Source organism: Oncorhynchus gorbuscha, unplaced genomic scaffold (genome assembly GCF_021184085.1).
Source record: "Oncorhynchus gorbuscha isolate QuinsamMale2020 ecotype Even-year unplaced genomic scaffold, OgorEven_v1.0 Un_scaffold_868, whole genome shotgun sequence".
NCBI classification, from domain to species: Eukaryota; Metazoa; Chordata; class Actinopteri; order Salmoniformes; family Salmonidae; genus Oncorhynchus; species Oncorhynchus gorbuscha.
Genome location: NW_025745852.1, coordinates 153,234 through 170,000, shown reverse-complemented (window position 1 = coordinate 170,000; position 16,767 = coordinate 153,234).

The window sequence follows — 16,767 nt, the reverse complement described above, 5'->3', positions numbered from 1 at the left end:
AGGCCAGTTGTTCATCAACAGGCAGGGAGTCAGGCCAGTTGTTCATCAACAGGTAGGGAGTCAGGCCAGTTGTTCATCAACAGGCAGGGAGTCAGGCCAGTTGTTCATCATCAGGCAGGGAGTCAGGCCAGTTGTTCATCATCAGGCAGGGAGTCAGGCCAGTTGTTCATCAACAGGCAGGGAGTCAGGCCAGTTGTTCATCAACAGGCAGGGAGTCAGGCCAGTTGTTCATCAACAGGCAGGGAGTCAGGCCAGTTGTTCATCAACAGGCAGGGAGTCAGGCCAGTTGTTCATCATCAGGCAGGGAGTCAGGCCAGTTGTTCATCACCAGGCAGGGAGTCAGGCCAGTTGTTCCGACATGTTCTCGTGAGCCCCCTCATGGATCACAGTGACTGGTAAATTGACATCATGTGTCCCTAATGCCACCCTGTTCCCGATTTAGTGCACCACTTTTGCCCAGGGTAGTGCCCTATTAGGAACAGACAGCGCCGTTCCTTTACCTTTCCTCATGACGCCATCTTTACAGTAGAAACAGGGTGAGCAATCTGCCGAAACATCCTAAAAGGGAAAAGCATCATGGCCAAGCATCAATAGCTTTCTATTAGAGGGATCTATAGGTGCTGAATAGCTGGAACCAGGATCTTCTATTAGAAGGTTCTATAGGTGCTGAATAGTGTCCATTTACTATTCTCCAATGCTTTGTCTCTCTGAGTTCAGCGCCACGGACAGTACCCAGTCCCTCTGAGTTCAGCACCATGGACAGTACCCAGTCTCTGAGTTCCGCACCACGGACAGTACCCAGTCTCTGAGTTCAGCACCACGGACAGTACCCAGTCTCTGTGATGTCAGCCCCACGGACAGTACCCAGTCTCTGTGATGTCAGCCCCACGGACAGTACCCAGTCTCTCTGAGTTCAGCACCATGGACAGTACCCAATCTCTCTGAGTTCAGCACCATGGACAGTACCCAGTCTCTCTGGGTTCAGCACCATGGACAGTACCCAGTCTCTGTGAGTTCCGCCCCACGTACAGTACCCAGTCTCTCTGAGTTCAGCACCACGGACAGTATCCAGTCTCTCTGAGTTCAGCACCATGGACAGTACCCAGTCTCTCTGGGTTCAGCACCATGGACTGTACCCAGTATCTGTGAGTTCAGCACCACGGACAGTACCCAGTCTCTCTGAGTTCAGCACCACGGACAGTACCCAGTCTCTCTGAGTTCAGCACCACGGACAGTACCCAGTCTCTCTGAGTTCAGCACCACGGACAGTACCCAGTCTCTCTGAGTTCAGCACCACGGACAGTACCCAGTCTCTCTGAGTTCAGCACCACGGACATTTTAACATTTACATTTAAGTCATTTAGCAGACGCTCTTATCCAGAGCGACTTACAAATTGGTGCATTCACCTTATGACATCCAGTGGGACAGTCACTTAACAATAGTGCATCTAAAACTTAGGGGGGGTGGGGTGAGAGGGATTACTTAACCTATCCTAGGTATTCCTTAAAGAGGTGGGGTTTCAGGTGTCTCCGGAAGGTGGTGATTGACTCCGCTGTCCTGGCGTCGTGAGGGAGTTTGTTCCACCATTGGGGGGCCAGGGCAGCGAACAGTTTTGACTGGGCTGAGCGGGAGCTGTACTTCCTCAGTGGTAGGGAGGCGAGCAGGCCAGAGGTGGATGAACGCAGTGCCCTTGTTTGGGTGTAGGGCCTGATCAGAGCCTGGAGGTACTGAGGTGCCGTTCCCCTCACAGCTCCGTAGGCAAGCACCATGGTCTTGTAGCGGATGCGAGCTTCAACTGGAAGCCAGTGGAGAGAACGGAGGAGCGGGGTGACGTGAGAGAACTTGGGAAGGTTGAACACCAGACGGGCTGCGGCGTTCTGGATGAGTTGAAGGGGTTTAATGGCACAGGCAGGGAGCCCAGCCAACAGCGAGTTGCAGTAATCCAGACGGGAGATGACAAGTGCCTGGATTAGGACCTGCGCCGCTTCCTGTGTGAGGCAGGGTCGTACTCTGCGGATGTTGTAGAGCATGAACCTACAGGAACGGGCCACCGCCTTGATGTTAGTTGAGAACGACAGGGTGTTGTCCAGGATCACGCCAAGGTTCTTAGCGCTCTGGGAGGAGGACACAATGGAGTTGTCAACCGTGATGGCGAGATCATGGAACGGGCAGTCCTTCCCGGGAGGAAGAGCAGCTCCGTCTTGCCGAGGTTCAGCTTGAGGTGGTGATCCGTCATCCACACTGATATGTCTGCCAGACATGCAGAGATGCGATTCGCCACCTGGTCATCAGAAGGGGGAAAGGAGAAGATTAATTGTGTGTCGTCTGCATAGCAATGATAAGAGAGACCATGTGAGGTTATGACAGAGCCAAGTGACTTGGTGTATAGCGAGAATAGGAGAGGGCCAAGAACAGAGCCCTGGGGGACACCAGTGGTGAGAGCGCGTGGTGAGGAGACAGATTCTCGCCACGCCACCTGGTAGGAGCGACCTGTCAGGTAGGACGCAATCAAGCGTGGGCCGCGCCGGAGATGCCCAACTCGGAGAGGGTGGAGAGGAGGATCTGATGGTTCACAGTATCGAAGGCAGCCGATAGATCTAGAAGGATGAGAGCAGAGGAGAGAGAGTTAGCTTTAGCAGTGCGGAGCGCCTCCGTGATACAGAGGAGAGCAGTCTCAGTTGAATGACTAGTCTTGAAACCTGACTGATTTGGATCAAGAAGGTCATTCAGAGAGAGATAGCGGGAGAGCTGGCCAAGGACGGCACGTTCAAGAGTTTTGGAGAGAAAAGAAAGAAGGGATACTGGTCTGTAATTGTTGACATCGGAGGGATCGAGTGTAGGTTTTTTCAGAAGGGTGCAACTCTCGCTCTCTTGAAGACGGAAGGGACGTAGCCAACGGTCAGGGATGAGTTGATGAGCGAGGTGAGGTAAGGGAGAAGGTCTCCGGAAATGGTCTGGAGAAGAGAGGAGGGGATAGGGTCAAGCGGGCAGGTTGTTGGGCGGCCGGCCGTCACAAGACGCGAGATTTCATCTGGAGAGAGAGGGGAGAAAGAGGTCAGAGCACAGGGTAGGGCAGTGTGAGCAGAACCAGCGGTGTCGTTTGACTTAGCAAACGAGGATCGGATGTCGTCGACCTTCTTTTCAAAATGGTTGACGAAGTCATCTGCAGAGAGGGAGGAGGGGGGAGGGGGCGGAGGATTCAGGAGGGAGGAGAAGGTGGCAAAGAGCTTCCTAGGGTTAGAGGCAGAAGCTTGGAATTTAGCGTGGTAGAAAGTGGCTTTAGCAGCAGAGACAGAGGAGGAAAATGTAGAGAGGAGGGAGTGAAAGGATGCCAGGTCCGCAGGGGAGGCGAGTTTTCCTCCATTTCCGCTCGGCTGCCCGGAGCCCTGTTCTGTGAGCTCGCAATGAGTCATCGAGCCACGGAGCGGGAGGGGAGGACCGAGACGGCCTGGAGGATAGGGGACATAGAGAGTCAAGGGATGCAGAGAGGGAGGAGAGGAGGGTTGAGGAGGCAGAATCAGGAGATAGGTGGGAGAAGGTTTGAGCGGAGGGAAGAGATGATAGGATGGAAGAGGAGAGAGTAGCGGGGGAGAGAGAGCGAAGGTTGGGACGGCGCGATGCCATCCGAGTAGGGGCAGTGTGGGAGGTGTTGGATGAGAGCGAGAGGGAAAAGGATACAAGGCAGTGGTCGGAGACTTGGAGGGGAGTTGCAATGAGGTTAGTGGAAGAGCAGCATCTAGTAAAGATGAGGTCGAGCGTATTGCCTGCCTTGTGAGTAGGGGGAAGGTGAGAGGGTGAGGTCAAAAGAGGAGAGGAGTGGAAAGAAGGAGGCAGAGAGGAAAGAGTCAAAGGTAGACGTGGGGAGGTTAAAGTCGCCCAGAACTGTGAGAGGTGAGCCGTCCTCAGGAAAGGAGCTTATCAAGGCATCAAGCTCATTGATGAACTCTCCGAGGGAACCTGGAGGGCGATAAATGATAAGGATGTTAAGCTTGAAAGGGCTAGTAACTGTGACAGCATGGAATTCAAAGGAGGCGATAGACAGATGGGTAAGGGGAGAAAGAGAGAATGACCACTTGGGAGAGATGAGGATCCCGGTGCCACCACCCCGCAGTACCCAGTCTCTCTGAGTTCAGCACCACGGACAGTACCCAATCTCACTGAGTTCAGCACCACGGACAGTACCCAGTCTCTCTGAGTTCAGCACCACGGACAGTACCCAGTCTCTCTGAGTTCAGCACCACGGACAGTACCCAGTCTCTCTGAGTTCAGCACCACGGACAGTACCCAATTACTGCACTGCTTTATCATATTACCTGTTATATTATATGTTATATTATATGGGCTCCCTCCCGGCTGGCTTTATGGTAATAATGAAATTCACCATATTTTCAGTGACAGGAGTCAAAATTCAAGGACTTAATGTGGTGAATATCGTTTCTCCCATCTACTGAACATCTCCTCTGGATATAGACGACCATTCAAAAGTTTGGGGTCACTTAGAAATGTCCTTTAAAGAAAAAAAAAATAAATAATTGTTCATTAAAATGACATGATCAGAAATACAAGTCTGGACTATAATTAATTAAGACATATCTATAACGAGTCTGTTCTATAATCAATTAAGACATATCTATAACGAGTCTGTTCTATAATCAATTAAGACATAACTATAAGGAGTCTGTTCTATAATCAATTAAGACATATCTATAACGAGTCTGTTCTATAATCAATTAACACATATCTATAACGAGTCTGTTCTATAATCAATTAAGACATATCTATAACGAGTCTGTTCTATAATCAATTAAGACATATCTAACGAGTCTGTTCTATAATCAATTAAGACATATCTATAACGAGTCTGTTCTATAATCAATTAAGACATATCTATAACGAGTCTGTTCTATAATCAATTAAGACATATCTATAACGAGTCTGTTCTATAATCAATTAAGACATATCTATAACGAGTCTGTTCTATAATCAATTAAGACATAACTATAACGAGTCTGTTATATAATCAATTAAGACATATCTATAACGAGTCTGGACTATAATCAATTAAGACATATCTATAACGAGTCTGGACTATAATCAATTAAGATATAACTATAAGGAGTCTGTTCTATAATCAATTAAGACATATCTATAACGAGTCTGTTCTATAATCAATTAAGACATATCTATAACGAGTCTGTTCTATAATCAATTAAGACATATCTATAACGAGTCTGTTCTATAATCAATTAAGACATATCTAACGAGTCTGTTCTATAATCAATTAAGACATATCTATAACGAGTCTGTTCTATAATCAATTAAGACATATCTATAACGAGTCTGTTCTATAATCAATTAAGACATAACTATAACGAGTCTGTTATATAATCAATTAAGACATACCTATAACGAGTCTGGACTATAATCAATTAAGACATATCTATAACGAGTCTGTTCTATAATCAATTAAGACATATCTATAACGAGTCTGTTCTATAATCAATTAAGACATATCTATAACGAGTCTGTTCTATAATCAATTAAGTCTGTTCTATAATCAATTAAGACATATCTATAACAAGTCTGTTCTATAATCAATTAAGACATATCTATAACGAGTCTGTTCTATAATCAATTAAGACATATCAATGCAGTTAAACAGGTTCATGTAAAATAATGAATTATGTTGGCTTACACTTATGGCACTTCCAAAGGCCGAAACATGATGATTATTACAGTCGTGTCAATCATGTTATATACAGTATTCAGGCTGTTGTAACAAGGCATAGGCCAGCATTGTAGGCCTACTGCCTCTGCCCAGAGTAATACTAGGCTTTCAGGGCAACAATGGAGCTCATTTTGTCAAGTATGACCCCTGGTTAGAGTCCCTGTTTGCAGCTCATTTTGTCAAGTATGAGCCCTGGTTACAGTCCCTGTTTGCAGCTCATTTTGTCACGTATGAGCCCTGGTTACAGTCCCTGTTGCAGCTTTCACTTCCTTCCGCTACATTGGTGGCAGCGTTGGGATCACGTCCCACTCACGTCCCGCTTATGTGATCTAGTGGTGGGAAGCATTCTGTTTCTCAACATCGTGTTGGTGGTATTACATAGTGTTGGGTGGTATTACATTGATCTAGTGGTGGGAAGCATTCTGTTTCTCAACATCGTGTTGGGTGGTATTACATTGTGTTGGGTGGTTAGTTGGGTGGTATTACATCGTGTTGGGTGGTATTACATCGTGTTGGGTGGTATTACATCGTGTTGGGTGGTATTACATCGTGTTGGGTGGTATTACATAGTGTTGGGTGGTATTACATTGTGTTGGGTGGTATTACATCGTGTTGGGTGGTTAGTTGGGTGGTATTACATCGTGTTGGGTGGTATTACATTGTGTTGGGTGGTATTACATAGTGTTGGGTGGTATTACATCGTGTTGGGTGGTATTACATTGTGTTGGGTGGTATTACATTGTGTTGGGTGGTATTACATCGTGTTGGGTGGTTAGTTGGGTGGTATTACATCGTGTTGGGTGGTATTACATTGTGTTGGGTGGTATTACATCGTGTTGGGTGGTATTACATCGTGTTGGGTGGTATTACATCGTGTTGGGTGGTATTACATAGTGTTGGGTGGTATTAACTCGTGTTGGGTGGTATTACATTGTGTTGGGTGGTATTACATTGTGTTGGGTGGTATTACATCGTGTTGGGTGGTTAGTTGGGTGGTATTACATCGTGTTGGGTGGTATTACATTGTGTTGGGTGGTATTACATCGTGTTGGGTGGTATTACATCGTGTTGGGTGGTATTACATCGTGTTGGGTGGTATTACATAGTGTTGGGTGGTATTACATCGTGTTGGGTGGTATTACATCGTGTTGGGTGGTATTACATCGTGTTGGGTGGTATTACATCGTGTTGGGTGGTATTACATCGTGTTGGGTGGTATTACATCGTGTTGGTGGTATTACATAGTGTTGGGTGGTATTACATAGTGTTGGGTGGTATTACATCGTGTTGGGTGGTTAGTTGGGTAGTATTACATAGTGTTGGGTGGTATTACATAGTGTTGGGTGGTATTACATTGTGTTGGGTGGTATTACATTGTGTTGGGTGGTATTACATTGTGTTGGGTGGTATTACATAGTGTTGTGTGGTATTACATCGTGTTGGGTGGTATTACATAGTGTTGGGTGGTATTACATCGTGTTGGGTGGTATTACATTGTGTTGGGTGGTATTACATTGTGTTGGGTGGTTAGTTGGGTGGTATTACATAGTGTTGGGTGGTATTACATAGTGTTGGGTGGTATTACATTGTGTTGGGTGGTATTACATTGTGTTGGGTGGTATTACATTGTGTTGGGTGGTATTACATTGTGTTGGGTGGTATTACATAGTGTTGTGTGGTATTACATAGTGTTGGGTGGTATTACATAGTGTTGGGTGGTATTACATTGTGTTGGGTGGTATTACATTGTGTTGGGTGGTATTACATAGTGTTGGGTGGTATTACATCGTGTTGGGTGGTATTACATAGTGTTGGGTGGTATTACATCGTGTTGGGTGGATCGTGTTGGGTGGTATTACATAGTGTTGGGTGGTATTACATCGTGTTGGGTGGTATTACATAGTGTTGGGTGGTATTACATCGTGTTGGGTGGATCGTGTTGGGTGGTATTACATAGTGTTGGGTGGTATTACATCGTGTTGGGTGGTATTACATTGTGTTGGGTGGTATTACATTGTGTTGGGTGGTTAGTTGGGTGGTATTACATAGTGTTGGGTGGTATTACATAGTGTTGGGTGGTATTACATTGTGTTGGGTGGTATTACATTGTGTTGGGTGGTATTACATTGTGTTGGGTGGTATTACATAGTGTTGTGTGGTATTACATCGTGTTGGGTGGTATTACATAGTGTTGGGTGGTATTACATCGTGTTGGGTGGTATTACATAGTGTTGGGTGGTATTACATCGTGTTGGGTGGTATTACATCGTGTTGGGTGGTATTACATCGTGTTGGGTGGTATTACATAGTGTTGGGTGGTATTACATCGTGTTGGGTGGTATTACATCGTGTTGGGTGGTATTACATAGTGTTGGGTGGTATTACATCGTGTTGGGTGGTATTACATAGTGTTGGGTGGTATTACATCGTGTTGGGTGGATCGTGTTGGGTGGTATTACATCGTGTTGGGTGGTATTACACCGTGTTGGGTGGTATTACATCGTGTTGTGTGGTATTACATCGTGTTGGGTGGTATTACATCGTGTTGGGTGGTATTACATCGTGTTGGGTGGTATTACATCGTGTTGGGTGGTATTACATTGTGTTGGGTGGTTAGTTGGGTGGTATTACATCGTGTTGGGTGGTATTACATCGTGTTGGGTGGTATTACATTGTGTTGGGTGGTATTACATTGTGTTGGGTGGTATTACATCGTGTTGGGTGGTATTACATTGTGTTGGGTGGGATTACATTGTGTTGGGTGGTATTACATTGTGTTGGGTAGTATTACATAGTGTTGGGTGGTATTACATTGTGTTGGGTGGTATTACATTGTGTTGGGTGGTATTACATCGTGTTGGGTGGTATTACATTGTGTTGGGTGGTTAGTTGGGTGGTATTACATTGTGTTGGGTGGTTAGTTGGGTGGTATTACATCGTGTTGGGTGGTATTACATTGTGTTGGGTGGTATTACATTGTGTTGGGTGGTATTACATCGTGTTGGGTGGTATTACATTGTGTTGGGTGGTATTACATCGTGTTGGTGGTATTACATCGTGTTGGGTGGTATTACATCGTGTTGGGTGGTATTACATCATGTTGGGTGGTATTACATTGTGTGGTTTAACTGCCTTGTTAAGGGGAACAGTGGGTTAACTGCCTTGTTAAGGGGAACAGTGGGTTAACTGCCTTGTTAAGGGGAACAGTGGGTTAAGTGCCTTGTTAAGGGGAACAGTGGATTAACTGCCTTGTTCAGGGGAACAGTGGGTTAACTGCCTTGTTAAGGGAACAGTGGGTTAATGTAACAACGTTTGTCTGTTGTAAGAAGAGAGTCAGACCGAAATGCAGCGTGTAGGTTACTCATGACTTTAATGAATGATAAGATGGCTTCCAACCGCGTCGCCGTGCTGCCTCCTCATACCTGCGCCTCTCCGCTTTATCCGCGTCTATTTCATCCTTGGGACGGCGATATTCTCCCGGCTGCGCCCAGGGTCCTTTTCCGTCTAATTCCTCCTCCCATGTCCAAATCTCCAAGTGGTGCAGCCTCTCCCACTGCAACTGCTCTTCACGATTAACAGGGAGAGTAGGCTCAGGTCTGACTCCTGACTCAGCCACTCTCTCTCTGCGCTCTCCCCCGTTACTTTCGGTTTTCGCTCTGCGTCGCCGTGTTTTCCTTTTTGACTCCATTAGCCTGTAGCCCTCTTCGCACTGCTGAAGCGAATCCCAGGCGGGCGCCTGCACTCTCTCTGGGTCGGCCGCCCACCTGTCGAATTCTTCCCACGTCGTATACTCCATGTCTTTACCTTCCATAACGTCCTCCTTTAGCTTCTGCCAGTTAACACACTGCTCGGTCTGTGAGTGGTGGGTGTTTCTGTAACGACGTTCGTCTGTTGTAAGAAGAGAGTCAGACCGAAATGCAGCGTGTAGGTTACTCATGACTTTAATGAATGATAAGACGGTACATGAAATAACTGAAATACGAAAACAACAAACGAAACGAGAAACTAATTACAGCCTATCTGGTGAATACAACACAGAGACAGGAACAGACACCCACAAAATACAAAGCGAAAGTCAGGCTGTCTAAATACGGTTCTCAATCAGAGACAACGACAAGCACCTGACTCTGATTGAGAATCGCCTCAGGCAGTCAAGCCTAACTAGACACACCCCTAATCAGCCGCGATCCCAAATAATACAAACCCCAATACGAATACAACATATAAACCCATGTCACACCCTGGCCTACCCAAACATATAACAAAAACGCAAAATACAATGACCAAGGCGTGAAAGCACCCCCCCCCCCCCTAAGGTGCGGACTCCCGGACGCACCTCAAGAGCATAGGGAGGGTCCGGGCGGGCGTCTGTCCATGGTGGCGGTTCTGGCTCGGGACGTGGACCCCACTCCATTAATGTCCTAGTTCCTCCCCTTAGCGTCCTGGGATCATCCACCTTCTCTGCCGACCATGGCCTAATAGTCCTCACCCAGATCCCCACATAACTGAGGGGCAGCTCGGGACAGAGGGGCAGCTCGGGACAGAGGGGCATCTCAGGACAGAGGGACAGCTGGGGACCGAAGCAGCCCGGGACTGAGGGGAAGCCCGGTACTGAGGGGAAGCCCGGTACTGAGGGGAAGCCCGGTACTGAGGGGAAGCCCGGTACTGAGAGGAAGCCCAGTACTGAGAGGAAGCCCAGTACTGAGAGGAAGCCCAGTACTGAGAGGAAGCTCAGGCAGGTAGTAGGCTCCGGTAAATCCTGGCTGGCTGGTGTAACTGGATGATTCTGGTTGTCTGGCCGATCTAGAAGATCATGGCTGACTGGCACTTCTGGCGGATCTTGGCAGACTGGCACTTCTGGCGGATCCTGGCAGACTGGCGACGCTGGGCAGACTGGCGGCACTGGGCAGACGGACGGCGCTGGGCAGGCTGGTGGCGCTGGGCAGGCTGGCGGCACTGGGCAGACTGGCGGCGCTGGGCAGACTGGCGCGCTGGGCAGACTGGGAGCACTGGGCAGAATGGGAGCACTAGCGGCGCTGGGCAGACTGGCGGCGCTGGCGGCGCCGGGCAGACTGGGAGCACTGGGCAGGCTGGCGGCGCTGGGCAGGCTGGCGGCGCTGGGCAGACTGGCGGCGCTGGGCAGACTGGCGGCGCTGGGCAGACTGGGAGCACTGGGCAGACTGGGAGCACTAGCGGCGCTGGGCAGACTGGCGGCGCTGGCTGCGCCGGGCAGACTGGGAGCACTGGCCGCGCTGGGCAGACTGGGAGCACTAGCGGCGCTGGGCAGACTGGCGGCGCTGGCGGCGCCGGGCAGACGGGCGGCGCTGGGCAGGCTGGCGGCGCTGGGCAGGCTGGCGGCGCTGGGCAGGCTGGCGGCGCTGGGCAGACTGGCGGCGCTGGGCAGACTGGCGGCGCTGGGCAGACTGGGAGCACTGGGCAGACTGGGAGCACTAGCAGCGCTGGGCAGACTGGCGGCGCTGGCTGCGCCGGGCAGACTGGGAGCACTGGCCGCGCTGGGCAGACTGGGAGCACTGGCCGCTGGGCCGACTGGGAGCACTGGCCGCGCTGGGCTGACTGGGAGCACTGGCCGCGCTGGGCCGACTGGGAGCACTGGCGGCGCTGGGCAGACTGGAGACTCCGGCAGCGCAGGAGAGGAGAAAGGCTCTGGCTGTGCTAAACAGGCGGGAGACTCCAACAGCGCAGGAGAGGAGAAAAGTGCTGGCTGTTCTGAACAGGCGAGGCGCACTGGAGGCCTGGTGCGTGGTGCTGGAACTGGTGGTACTGGCTCGAGGACACGCACAGGAAGCCTGGTGCGGGGAGCTGCTACCGGAGGACTGGTGTGTAGAGGTGGCTCTGGATAGACCGGACCGTGCAGGTGCACTGGAGCTCTTGAGCACCGAGCCTGCCCAAGCTTACCTGGCTCGATGCCCACTCTAGCCCGGCCAATAGGAAGGGCTGGTATGCGCTGCACCTGGCTCTGCACCCGGCTCTGCACCCGCACTGGAAACACTGTGCGCTCCATAGCATAACACGGTGCCTGCCCGGTCTCTCTAGCCCAACGGTGAGCACAGGGAGTATGAGCAGGTCTCCTACCTGGCATAACTATTCTCTCTTCTTACCCCCCCCCAATAATTTTTTTGGGCTGCTTTTCCGGCTTCCAACTGCGTCGCCGTGCTGCCTCCTCATACCTGCGCCTCTCCGCTTTATCCGCGTCTATTTCATCCTTGGGACGGCGATATTCTCCCGGCTGCGCCCAGGGTCCTTTTCCGTCTAATTCCTCCTCCCATGTCCAAATCTCCAAGTGGTGCAGCCTCTCCCACTGCAACTGCTCTTCACGATTAACAGGGAGAGTAGGCTCAGGTCTGACTCCTGACTCAGCCACTCTCTCTCTGCGCTCTCCCCGTTACTTTCGGTTTTCGCTCTGCGTCGCCGTGTTTTCCTTTTTGACTCCATTAGCCTGTAGCCCTCTTCGCACTGCTGAAGCGAATCCCAGGCGGGCGCCTGCACTCTCTCTGGGTCGGCCGCCCACCTGTCGAATTCTTCCCACGTCGTATACTCCATGTCTTTACCTTCCATAACGTCCTCCTTTAGCTTCTGCCAGTTAACACACTGCTCGGTCTGTGAGTGGTGGGTGTTTCTGTAACGACGTTCGTCTGTTGTAAGAAGAGAGTCAGACCGAAATGCAGCGTGTAGGTTACTCATGACTTTAATGAATGATAAGACGGTACATGAAATAACTGAAATACGAAAACAACAAACGAAACGAGAAACTAATTACAGCCTATCTGGTGAATACAACACAGAGACAGGAACAGACACCCACAAAATACAAAGCGAAAGTCAGGCTGTCTAAATACGGTTCTCAATCAGAGACAACGACAAGCACCTGACTCTGATTGAGAATCGCCTCAGGCAGTCAAGCCTAACTAGACACACCCCTAATCAGCCGCGATCCCAAATAATACAAACCCCAATACGAATACAACATATAAACCCATGTCACACCCTGGCCTACCCAAACATATAACAAAAACGCAAAATACAATGACCAAGGCGTGACAGCACCCCCCCCCCCTAAGGTGCGGACTCCCGGACGCACCTCAAGAGCATAGGGAGGGTCCGGGCGGGCGTCTGTCCATGGTGGCGGTTCTGGCTCGGGACGTGGACCCCACTCCATTAATGTCCTAGTTCCTCCCCTTAGCGTCCTGGGATCATCCACCTTCTCTGCCGACCATGGCCTAATAGTCCTCACCCAGATCCCCACATAACTGAGGGGCAGCTCGGGACAGAGGGGCAGCTCGGGACAGAGGGGCATCTCAGGACAGAGGGACAGCTGGGGACCGAAGCAGCCCGGGACTGAGGGAAGCCCGGTACTGAGGGGAAGCCCGGTACTGAGGGAAGCCCGGTACTGAGGGAAGCCCGGTACTGAGAGGAAGCCCAGTACTGAGAGGAAGCCCAGTACTGAGAGGAAGCCCAGTACTGAGAGGAAGCTCAGGCAGGTAGTAGGCTCCGGTAAATCCTGGCTGGCTGGTGTAACTGGATGATTCTGGTTGTCTGGCCGATCTAGAAGATCATGGCTGACTGGCACTTCTGGCGGATCTTGGCAGACTGGCACTTCTGGCGGATCCTGGCAGACTGGCGGCGCTGGGCAGACTGGCGGCACTGGGCAGACGGACGGCGCTGGGCAGGCTGGTGGCGCTGGGCAGGCTGGCGGCACTGGGCAGACTGGCGGCGCTGGGCAGACTGGCGCGCTGGGCAGACTGGGAGCACTGGGCAGAATGGGAGCACTAGCGGCGCTGGGCAGACTGGCGGCGCTGGCGGCGCCGGGCAGACTGGGAGCACTGGGCAGGCTGGCGGCGCTGGGCAGGCTGGCGGCGCTGGGCAGACTGGCGGCGCTGGGCAGACTGGCGGCGCTGGGCAGACTGGCGGCGCTGGGCAGACTGGGAGCACTGGGCAGACTGGGAGCACTACATATAAACATATAAACCCATGTCACACCCTGGCCTACCCAAACATATAACAAAAACACAAAATACAATGACCAAGGCGTGACAGTTAACTGCCTGGTTCAGGGGAACAGTGGGTTAACTGCCTTGTTCAGGGGAACAGTGGGTTAACTGCCTTGTTCAGGGGAACAGTGGGCTAACTGCCTTGTTCAGGGGAACAGTGGGTTAACTGCCTTGTTAAGGGGAACAGTGGGTTAACTGCCTTGTTCAGGGGAACAGTGGTTTAACTGCCTTGTTAAGGGGAACAGTGGGTTAACTGCCTTGTTCAGGGGAACAGTGGGTTAACTGCCTTGTTCAGGGGAACAGTGGGCTAACTGCCTTGTTCAGGGGAACAGTGGGTTAACTGCCTTGTTCAGGGGAACAGTGGGCTAACTGCCTTGTTCAGGGGAACAGTGGGCTAACTGCCTTGTTCAGGGGAACAGTGGGTTAACTGCCTTGTTAAGGGGAACAGTGGGTTAACTGCCTTGTTCAGGGGAACAGTGTGTTAACTAGCCTTGTTCAGGGGAACAGTGGGTTAACTGCCTTGTTCAGGGGAATAGTGGGTTAACTAGCCTTGTTCAGGGGAACAGTGGGTTAACTAGCCTTGTTCAGGGGCAGAAGGACAGATTTGTTTACCTTGTCAGCTTATGATCTTACAACCTTTTGGCTACTAGTCCAACATTCTAACCACTAGGCTACATTCTAACCACTAGGCTACATTCTAACCACTAGTCTACATTCTAACCACTAGTCTACATTCTAACCACTCGTCTACATTCTAACCACTAGTCCAACATTCTAACCACTAGGCTACATTCTAACCACTAGGCTACATTCTAACCACTAGTCTACATTCTAACCACTAGTCTACATTCTAACCACTAGGCTACATTCTAACCACTCGTCTACATTCTAACCACTAGTCCAACATTCTAACCACTAGGCTACATTCTAACCACTAGTCTACATTCTAACCACTAGGCTACATTCTAACCACTAGTCTACATTCTAACCACTAGTCTACATTCTAACCACTAGTCTACATTCTAACCACTAGTCTACATTCTAACCACTAGTCTACATTCTAACCACTAGGCTACATTCTAACCACTAGGCTACATTCTAACCACGAGTCTACATTCTAACCACTAGTCTACATTCTAACCACTAGGCTACATTCTAACCACTCGTCTACATTCTAACCACTAGTCCAACATTCTAACCACTAGGCTACATTCTAACCACTAGGCTACATTCTAACCACTAGGCTACCTTCTAACCACTAGTCTACATTCTAACCACTAGTCTACATTCTAACCACTAGTCTACATTCTAACCACTAGGCTACATTCTAACCACGAGGCTACATTCTAACCACTAGTCTACATTCTAACCACTAGTCTACATTCTAACCACTAGTCTACATTCTAACCACTAGGCTACATTCTAACCACTAGTCTACATTCTAACCACTAGGCTACATTCTAACCACGAGGCTACCTTCTAACCACTAGGCTACATTCTAACCACTAGGCTACATTCTAACCACTAGGCTACATTCTAACCACTAGTCTACATTCTAACCACTAGGCTACATTCTAACCACCAGTCTACATTCTAACCACTCGTCTACATTCTAACCACTCGTCTACATTCTAACCACTAGGCTACATTCTAACCACTAGGCTACATTCTAACCACTAGTCTACATTCTAACCACTAGTCTACATTCTAACCACTAGGCTACATTCTAACCACTAGTCTACATTATAACCACTAGGCTACATTCTAACCACGACGCTACCTTCTAACCACGAGGCTACATTCTAACCACTAGGCTACATTCTAACCACTAGGCTACATTCTAACCACTAGTCTACATTCTAACCACTAGGCTACATTCTAACCACTAGGCTACATTCTAACCACTAGTCTACATTCTAACCACTAGGCTACATTCTAACCACTAGTCTACATTCTAACCACTAGTCTACATTCTAACCACTAGGCTACATTCTAACCACTAGTCTACATTCTAACCACTAGTCTACATTCTAACCACTAGGCTACATTCTAACCACTAGTCTACATTCTAACCACTAGTCTACATTCTAACCACTAGGCTACATTCTAACCACTAGTCTACATTCTAACCACTAGTCTACATTCTAACCACTAGGCTACATTCTAACCACTAATCTACATTCTAACCACTAGTCTACATTCTAACCACTAGTCTACATTCTAACCACTAGTCTACATTCTAACCACTAGGCTACATTCTAACCACTAGTCTACATTCTAACCACTAGTCTACATTCTAACCACTAGTCTACATTCTAACCACTAGGCTACATTCTAACCACTAGTCTACATTCTAACCACTAGTCTACATTCTAACCACTAGTCTACATTCTAACCACTAGTCTACATTCTAACCACTAGTCTACATTCTAACCACTAGTCTACATTCTAACCACTAGGCTACATTCTAACCACTAGGCTACATTCTAACCACTAGTCTACATTCTAACCACTAGTCTACATTCTAACCACTAGTCTACATTCTAACCACTAGTCTACATTCTAACCACTAGTCTACATTCTAACCACTAGGCTACATTCTAACCACTAGGCTACATTCTAACCACTAGTCTACATTCTAACCACTAGTCTACATTCTAACCACTAGTCTACATTCTAACCACTAGGCTACATTCTAACCACTAGGCTACATTCTAACCACTAGTCTACATTCTAACCACTAGTCTACATTCTAACCACTAGTCTACATTCTAACCACTAGGCTACATTCTAACCACTAGTCTACATTCTAACCACTAGTCTACATTTTAACCACTAGGCTACATTCTAACCACTAGGCTACATTCTAACCACTAGGCTACATTCTAACCACTAATCTACATTCTAACCACTAGTCTACATTCTAACCACTAGTCTACATTCTAACCACTAGTCTACATTCTAACCACTCGTCTACATTCTAACCACTAGTCTACATTCTAACCACTAGGCTACATTCTAACCACGAG